Raw genomic sequence first — 9,111 nt, forward strand, 5'->3', positions numbered from 1 at the left:
ATATATATTTATTGTTTAATTTGACCATGTTGTCCTCTATCTGTTTTTGGAGATTCCCTGTGTTTAGTGTCATTCTTGCCTTTACCTCTTGCTCCTCATGTCCATCAGTCTTCCCAGTGCTTAATTTGATCCAGATCCTGCCGTAACAGGATCCAGGAACTCTCTTATTTTGACAGGGTGTGTTCTGGTAACTATTCGCTTGGATCCGGTAACTCTCAGGCTTACTAATAATAAAGTTATGAACAAATATGACTGCCTTGAACAAATTAAACTTATATTGGATATGTAAACTGAAAATAATTACGTAAACACTCATTTTAAACACAACAGCCACTTACGAGCTTCTTTGGATGACATCAGAGCTGCTCCTTCAAGTAAGCATTTCCGCTTGTACTTGTAAAAAATCTCCGCACCTAAAAGAGTGGTGGGAGTGAGTGCTGAGCTAACCAGGCAGTCGTGCACGGGCAAGAGCCCAGACGGAGGAGGTGTCTGGAGGTTTCACATGTGGATTCGGTCAACAACAAGCAGGAACTGTGTCGGGCCCAGAACAGTCAAGTAATGGTGGGGTGGGATGCTTGACAGAAGTGCTAATGTAGGTAAATGGAGATATTTAACAACGCGTTAAAATACATCAAAATGCAGGAAATCACATCTACCGTACTTTATTCAAAATTTTCTGGGGGTGGACCTTCAGATCCCGCCCACCTAGAGGCCAGCCCGTTATTTGCTTTCCAGCATTGATCGGTTTACAAATTAAGCCCTGAGTCTTCACCTCCAGCTCCTCATGTCCATCAGTCTTCACCTCCTGCACCTCATGTCCATCATTCTTCACCTCCTGCACCTCATGTCCATCATTCTTCACCTCCTGCACCTCATGTCCATCAGTCTTCACCTCCTGCACCTCATGTCCATCAGTCTTCACCTCTTGCACCTCATGTCCATCAGTCTTCACCTCTTGCACCTCATGTCCATCAGTCTTCACCTCCAGCTCCTCATGTCCATCAGTCTTCACCTCTTGCACCTCATGTCCATCAGTCTTCACCTCCTGCCCTTCATGCTCATCAGTCTCAGCCGTCATCGTCAGTAATCCTTCCTCCCAGCCTGTGTACGCTCCCAGATCTCCTTCACTCATCAGTCCCTCATAGTGTTTTTGTTCCTGACTCCTTCCTGTAGGCAGTTTTGATTTGGCCTGCTGACATGTCAGCCCTTTCTTTTATTATTAAATTCCCTGATTTGATGCGTTTAGTCCTCACGTTCTGTCTGCATCCTTGGATCCTCATCATCATTTCTTTAACGTTTGCTTCCAACCAGACAGATTTTTTGGGGGTAATATTTTAAAGGGGTTTTATCAATAGCTCTTTAGGTTTTCTGCTATGTCCCTCATGTTCAGTCCAGTAACATGTTGTTGAAGATCATAGAAGATATAAACCAGTGTTGTGTCCAAAGCAAGCTGGCAAAGAACCTTTAAAGTGGACCTTTATCTAGAACACAGCCAGCCACTGAGCTGAGCCAGTAGTCATAAAGAAACAATTTGTTTCCATGTTTTAGTGAAATCTTCAAATATGCCATAGATACCACAGTCTGTAGTGTTTTTGCACCTTCAAGGTGGATCTCAAAGAGCTACTGGCTGAAAACTTGTCAGAATCTCTCAGGTCTTTATTCTAATTTTCAGAAATGGTTCATCTGCAGGAGATAGTTTTTTTATTTTGTCCTCAGCTTGTTCCAACTGTTTCCACTTTTTTAACCTAAACTGCACAAAATGTAGTCATGGATAGATAATGAGAAAAAACAAGTGAAAAATCAACCAAAGTCAAAAGAAAAACTTTGCAAGACTTTCAGGAAGTCTGCAGAATAAAATGACTTTAGAGGGATACAAGAACGTCTGTCTGTTGTGAGAGTCCATAAAAAGGAATTAAAGTAACAGTTCTTAAGGAAATGCATGTAGCTACCGCTTTGTAGCCAACGTTTTAAACAAAGATTTCACACCATCTAGTCGAGCTTAGACTATGTGTTGAGTATGACTCCCAGCTACTACCTCTCCAAATTTTAGCTCGCCATCTGTAAAACTTACAAACTTACAGTCGATTATTGAGTTTCTCAGGTCGAGCTGTAGCGGCCATCTTGAATTTATTGACTCCATCAGTTATTCAGCTGATCCACATTCAAACATCACGTCCTGAGTTTTAACCTTTTTAAATGCTGCCGTAGTTTGTTACATGCCTTATTTCACTTCTTTTTATTACAAAACACAGATACGATGATCTGATACATGAAAACTTATTGACGTATTTATAACGAGTCACTGTCACTGAAAGTTCTGCCTGGTTGTGAAAATTGTCTTCTCTCACAGGTGAGCAACAAAATCAGCAAGCTGTTCAGTCTCAAAGTACCGAGGGACGAGCCGCAGAGCAGGAAAGACAAGAATTCTGGGTTTCTGCAGAACCTGCGGGAACTTCAGCGCAAACAATCGTCAGAGAGGAGTTCTGCAAGGACTGCAAGGACGCTCTGAGGTCCCTCTGTCCCCAGGTGCCCAACTCTGCTCCATACGAGTAAAACGCACGAGGAACACTTTAGTTAATATTTAAACACGGTTACATTCACTACTTTTTATCACCTGCGTGTCTTAGTGTCTGTTAGCAAAATATCTCATGAACCAGTGGGCATGTTTTTAACGACACTTTTATGAAATAATAGTTGGATATACGTTTATAACTGTTCAACATTTGGAGACAACCCCATTCAAGATGGCTGCCACAATCAACTGACCCTAAAAACACAAAAAATGGCTGTAACACCATCCATAATGTAGATCAGGTGTGTCCAAACACTTTATGTAGGCAAAAACTATCAAGATGAAAGAACTCGTGGGCCACAAAAATGTGAATTTAACTCTCAATGTGAACAAAGTCTTGGAGAACGGACACATTTACTGATTTTGGTGGAGACATTTTTTAAATTGTTGTATATCCAAATCATTAAACGCCTCATAAACACCAAGCTTATATTTTTTTTTAAATTAAAAATGATTTGATTTATTTGATTTGTAAAACGATTATAACCAAAGGTTTGTATTTTGTTTAATATTACTCATTTTGAGAAGATTCTTTTTCATCTGTTTTGCTGTTAAATCTAAACATTAAATTTAAAAAAAAGGATTACCAACTAATTTGCAGAAAGTCTGTATGGACCTCTTAAGCCTGCTGGCCAAAATGATACCATTATTAAACTGCAGTTGTGGTCCGCAAAAATGCACTCCAAGGGCTGCAAATGGCCCACGGGCCACACGTTGGACACCCGTGATGTAGAGTTTAAACTTGGTACGGTTGTAGCAGACACTGATCCTCAACATATATGTTGAGCATTTACAATGTCCCAAGATCTTTAGCTTAAAATGATGCCATTAACTCTTTGGAGTCAACTTTGTTTGTCTATTAGCAAAATATCTCAGGGGGTGTAGCAGCCTCGAGTCACTCGCAGCACGTCTTCTTTGCCTGACATGTCACAACTTAGCATGAGATTGTGTTTGTTTGACCAAATCAGCTACAACTGTGACATTTCTCAACCAAAAGAAAAAGGAAAGAGTTTGAAACTCTGGCACGAAAGCTGGCGAGCAGTAAGCCTTTAATAAATACAGCTATTTACAGAAACAACCTTTGGATTGTTTTATTAAAAACGGTTTGTAGAATTGTTTGTTCTTTATGAAGTTTCTCATCTTCACTCAGTTTAGAGAAGAGGAAGAAGAGGCGACGGCAGAAGGTTTTGGAAACAGCTCGTTCCTGGACTACCTTGATGATTTGTGCAGCGATGAGCACTTCAACAGAAATGTGAGTTTTGTCTTATCTTGTGTGATTTTATCGTCATATCCAGAGGGGGACATCAGTATTTGATACTCTACCAGTTTTGCAAGTTTCCCCAACCACAAAGAACGGAGAGGTGTGTCATTTTTATTGTAGATACACTTCAACTGAGAGACAGAATGTAAGACAAAAATAAATCACATTGTTCGATTTTTAAATAATTTATTTTCATTTTATTGCATGAAACGTGTTTGAAGCAACAGAAACACAGAACTTAATGTCTGGTACAGAAACCTTTGTTTGCAGATACAGAGTCAGATGTTTCTGTACGTCTTGATCAAGTTTCCACTCAGCAGCAGAGATGTTGATCCTCTCCTCCTCACAGATCTTCTCCAGATCTTTCAGGTTTCAGACCCGTCTCTAGACAACATTGAGCTTCATCCCTCCAAAGATTTTCTGTTGGGTTCAGGTCTGGATACCAGCTAGACCCCTCCAGGACCTTAAAGCTTCTTACAGAAGTTGTCCTGGCTGTGTTTCAGGTGTCATGCTGAAGATCCAGCCATGATCTTCAATGTTCTTACTGAAGGAAGGAGGTTGTTGGACAGAATCTCATGATACATGACCCCATCCATCCTTCCTTCAATACGGGGCAGTCGTCCTGTCCCCTTTGTAATAAAGCACCCCCCCCAGTATGATGTTTCCACCCCCATGCTTCACAGTTGGCACAGTGTTCTTGGTGTTGTACTCGTCTTTCTTCTTCCTCCAAACACGGTGAGTGGAGCTGATAGCAACAAGTTTTATTTTGGTCTCATCTGATCACATGACCTTCTCCCAGGCCTCCTCTGGATCATCCAGATGGTTTTTGGTGAACTTCAAACTGGTCTGGACATGTGCTGGTGTGAGCAGGGGGACCTTGTATTCCCTGCAGGATCTTGAACCATGACATCATGGTGTGTTACTGGTCCTCTGTGAGACTGTGGTCCAGCTCTCTTCAGGTCATTGACCAGGTCCTCCTGTGTAGTTCTGGGCTCATTCTTGACCTTTCTCAGAATAGTCTTTACCCCATGAGGTGAGATCTTTCATGGAGCCACAGACCGACGAAGACGAGTCATCTTCTGTTTCTTTTTTTGTCTAATAATTGCTCTAACAGCTGTTATCTTCTCACCAAGACATCTGTTGTCTTGTAGTCCACCACAGCCTTGTGCAGGTCTACAGTTTAGTCCCTGGTGTCCTTAGACAGCTCTTTGGTCTTGACCATGGTGGAGAGGTTGGAGTGTGACTGAGTGTGGACAGGTGTCTTTTATACAGGTAACCAGTTCAAACAGGTAATGAGTGAAGAATGAGGATTTCTTAAAGAAAAACTAACAGAGATTCTGTGAGAGACTGAATTCTTGCTGGTTGGGAGATGATGCAATACTTATTTCATACAATAAAATGAAAATTATTTTAAATAATCAGACAAAAAAAGTGTATCTATGATAAAAATTACATACCTCTTCATTCTGTGTGAGTGAGAAAACTTGCAAAATTAAAAATCTAATACTTATTTTCTCCACTGTATGTGTCCGATGTTAGAAAATAATCAGAAAGGCAAAATAATAATAACCTTCGATGAGTAAATGCACAGAGACATGCAGAAATGTTACGCTGCAGGGAAAGTTACATAAAACATACAAAATGTCTGGTGTGCACACATCCGTGCAACCAACCCAGGACTTGTGGTTTTCTTTAGCTCTGCCCGTGATTCTGTGCTCGTGTGTTCCCACCAGGTGGAGTCGGTCCTGAACACAGACTTTCTGAACTCCCTCCTTTCTTCAGACCCAGAGTCCTTCAACCTTTCTGACTGGAAAAAAACAGCCGACAGTAGTGAGACAATAATTTAAAGCCTATAGTAAAGAACAAGCACCAAAAAAATTGAGAAATACTTGTTGTTTTTTTAAAGGACAGTATTTAATTTTAGATGTTCATAATTTCCAATCAATGGTTTAGTTGAAACATGCAAGAAGGTTTAATTAATCTGGGTTTAACTTTGGTCCCAAATGATGCCAACTGAACCCACTTCTGTCCTTTTTACAGCCAGATGTTCTTTTTTTATGTTTATAATCAGATTTAGAGCTGAAATACAAGCCCAATTAAAAATAAATAAATACAATGCGATGTATAAAAATGTACATTTAAAGCTGAAAACATGTTGCAAATCATAAACGTTACTTTTTACATTTGTAGCAAACAGTTAATATGTTTACTAAAAATTTTACAACTTTGTGGAAATAAGACAAATGTGAATTTTATGGTAACACATCCCAGAAAGTTTTTATTTAAATCTTTATTTTATCAGGAAAAAAAAACCCCATTGAGATTATTAATCTCTTTTACAAGGATGACCTGGACAATGTGCAAACAAGCCACTACAAATACAGCAACAGTCTTAATAACAAGTAGTATTAAATATTTACAAAACATCTGGTAATAAGACATAAAATACAATGCAAGTTTGAAAAAAAAAAATCACAATTTAAGACACTTAAATGTTACAAGATGTGACTAAAACCTCTGAGTTTTTGTTTAAAACTACCGTATTTTTCAGATTATAAGGCGCATTAAGGGAAACAAAACAGATGAGTCAAACTTTATTCAGCTCGTTCACAATAACCACATAAAATCAGTTCGAGGTCCGTAAGCACAACCAGTTAATACATAAGGCTCACTGTCGATTTTTGAGAAAATTAAAGGATTTTAAATGCGCCTTAAAGTCCGAAAAATACGGTAGTAAAAGGAATAAATGTCTCCAACCTCAACTTAAGCTGCAGATCATTCCAAGACCGTGGGTTGAAATAGGACCAACTCATATTTCCTGACTCTGTGCACACAAAGGGTTCCTTAAACCACAGCCTGGCCCTGAGACTGTGTTCTGCAGTGAAATGTACTTGGAGTAGATACATGATGGTCATTTTCCTAACATGGCTTTGTATATGAAAATATACCAATGATCCATCCTTTGAATATTGAGTGGAGTAAGTCCTAAATGGTGAACCTGTTATATACCTCAGATATTGGAGCAGGTCTGTGTTTATCACTATAAACCATCACCTCGTCTTTAAAAACAGCCTGAGGAGATAGTTTTGGAGGTGAATGTCCTGTTTTAGTTTAACGCAGGGTTTTAACTGTTCAAAAGGGTCTTATGTCATGGAGTTTGTATTTCATGATGCGTGAAAAGTTTTTTGATTGGTGAGAGATCTGGACTTCGTGTAGGTCCATCAAGCACCTGGACTTTACTACAACGTATTAATGGAGACACTATGAGGTTTAGAGACATCTAGCTGAGATCTGTTCTGAAAAAGAGAGTATTTGTTCTAAATATTTTTTGTGCTCCGACAGTGCCTCTCTAGATTTGAATGCTGCCAATCCAGAAGAGCATTAATGCACCCATATACCATCAGAGAGGCAGGCTTTTAACTGTCCACTCATAAAAGAACTTATTTTTAATACGGATGTGAAAATGTTCGCATTTCCATTAATCTGACCACAGAACAGTTTCCACTTTGCCTCAGTCCGTTTTATTTGAGCTTTGGCTCAGAGAAGATGGCTGTTTTTTTTTTTTAGATCGATAGAGCTTCAACCAGCATTTATAGAATGAAGCAAGTTCTATTAATGAGTTGTGGAGATGTTCCTGAAGCCATGCAGTGAGGTCCAGAACAGAACCAGTTTCTAATGCAGCAGCCTCTGATGGTCCAAAGATCACAGCCATCCAATATTGACTTTCAGCTTTGTCCTTTGTGCACAAACAGAACGTTCCATATTCTGAAATTGTTTCACCGTTTTCAGATGCAGCTTTGCACTGAACCTCCGCCCATCTTTACTTCTGGCAGATTCAGTTTCTGTAAAAGGATTCCCTTTATTCCCAGTCCTCTTAGTGGCCTGTTGCCAGTTAATATAAATGGTAAAATGCTCCAATTGTTTCTAGATTGATCCGCTTTTACAACCTTTTGTTAGCCCCGTCTCAGTGTCCGAGTTGCGTTGCTTTCAAATCCAGAGTTGCCTCCGTTTTGCAAATTATCATATTTTATTTGTCTTTCACACCAAGTCTGAACTTTTTGGAATTGGGGTTTTAGAGGAATCTAAATAAATTGGTCAGTAAAGCTGCTTTGGTTAATGGTGAAACCAGATGTAAAACTGAGCTCACTAACCCGCAGTAAAAACTCCTTAAAGCACTCACCTGTTTCCACTTCCTCTTCACAATCACATTTTCATGCACAGCCATTTACAACAGGAAATAAGAGCAGCAGCTGTAGCTTTTTCACAGGATTATGATAATTCTGCTGGAAAATACTGTGGAGTATGAAGATGCTAACAGTGTAAATATTTATAAATGATTGGATTAAGCTATGAAATAATTTTAAGAAAAGGCATTTGAGGGCAGGAGTAACCCACTTTGGTATTGCCCAACTCAGACTAGCCGCAAGCTCGTTAATCTGGTCAGAATGACGGGCCGTCCACACAGGGAGGAGCTTTGTTATGCAAACTATTTTTATTTTTTACATTTTCACCTTCACATTCATCAATATTCCCTCAGTAATAAATCTGTTTGCTGTTATTTAGCTTTTATAGCTTTTTTATAGCTTTAGCCGTCAGTAACTTTTTCGCAGGATTATGATGCATCTGCTGGAAAATACCATAATCCTGCGGAAAAGCTACAGTTAGCTGCTCAGGTCTCACTTGTAAATGAGTCTTCAAGGCTCAATGTGATTTATCTGTATACATAAAGGTTGAATTAATTTAATCTCAAGAGCGGTGGACCCAACTAATAGCAGTTCATCACATTACTTAGCTGCAGCGCCACAGATCTATTTTTTTTATTTTGTTCTTATGTCGGCCAGCTCGGCTCCATGGTTATCTCGCTCAATGCACAGAGGAGCATGAGAGGTAGGCCGACTCTGACCCCCTTGCCGCCTCCGCCCATCATCTGAATGGACCGAGATGGTCAGAACAGTCTGCACCTCAGTCCAGATGTCTTGTGAATGAGACTTAAGACCAGGGAGTTCCCCTTTGTTATCACTTTGGCCATGCCAAGTAAAAAAAAAAAATTTGGTTGTGTAAGAAAATGGTAAATATCCTGCTGAACTTCTTAAGATGTTTCTTTCCAATATTTGTATTTGTATGAAATACACAGGTACTTTATATAAGTTTCACATAGAAACAGTGTTTTAGAAGTAACACTATATATATCTCTTATTAAACTGCTTTTAGAGTGTAAAAGGCTTGAAACACCTTCCTTACAATTTCAAGCATTCGGCCAAAACAACTTATAAAATGA

Source organism: Nematolebias whitei, chromosome 1 (assembly GCF_014905685.2).
Source record: "Nematolebias whitei isolate Nwh7 chromosome 1, NemWhi1, whole genome shotgun sequence".
Classification (NCBI taxonomy): Eukaryota; Metazoa; Chordata; class Actinopteri; order Cyprinodontiformes; family Rivulidae; genus Nematolebias; species Nematolebias whitei.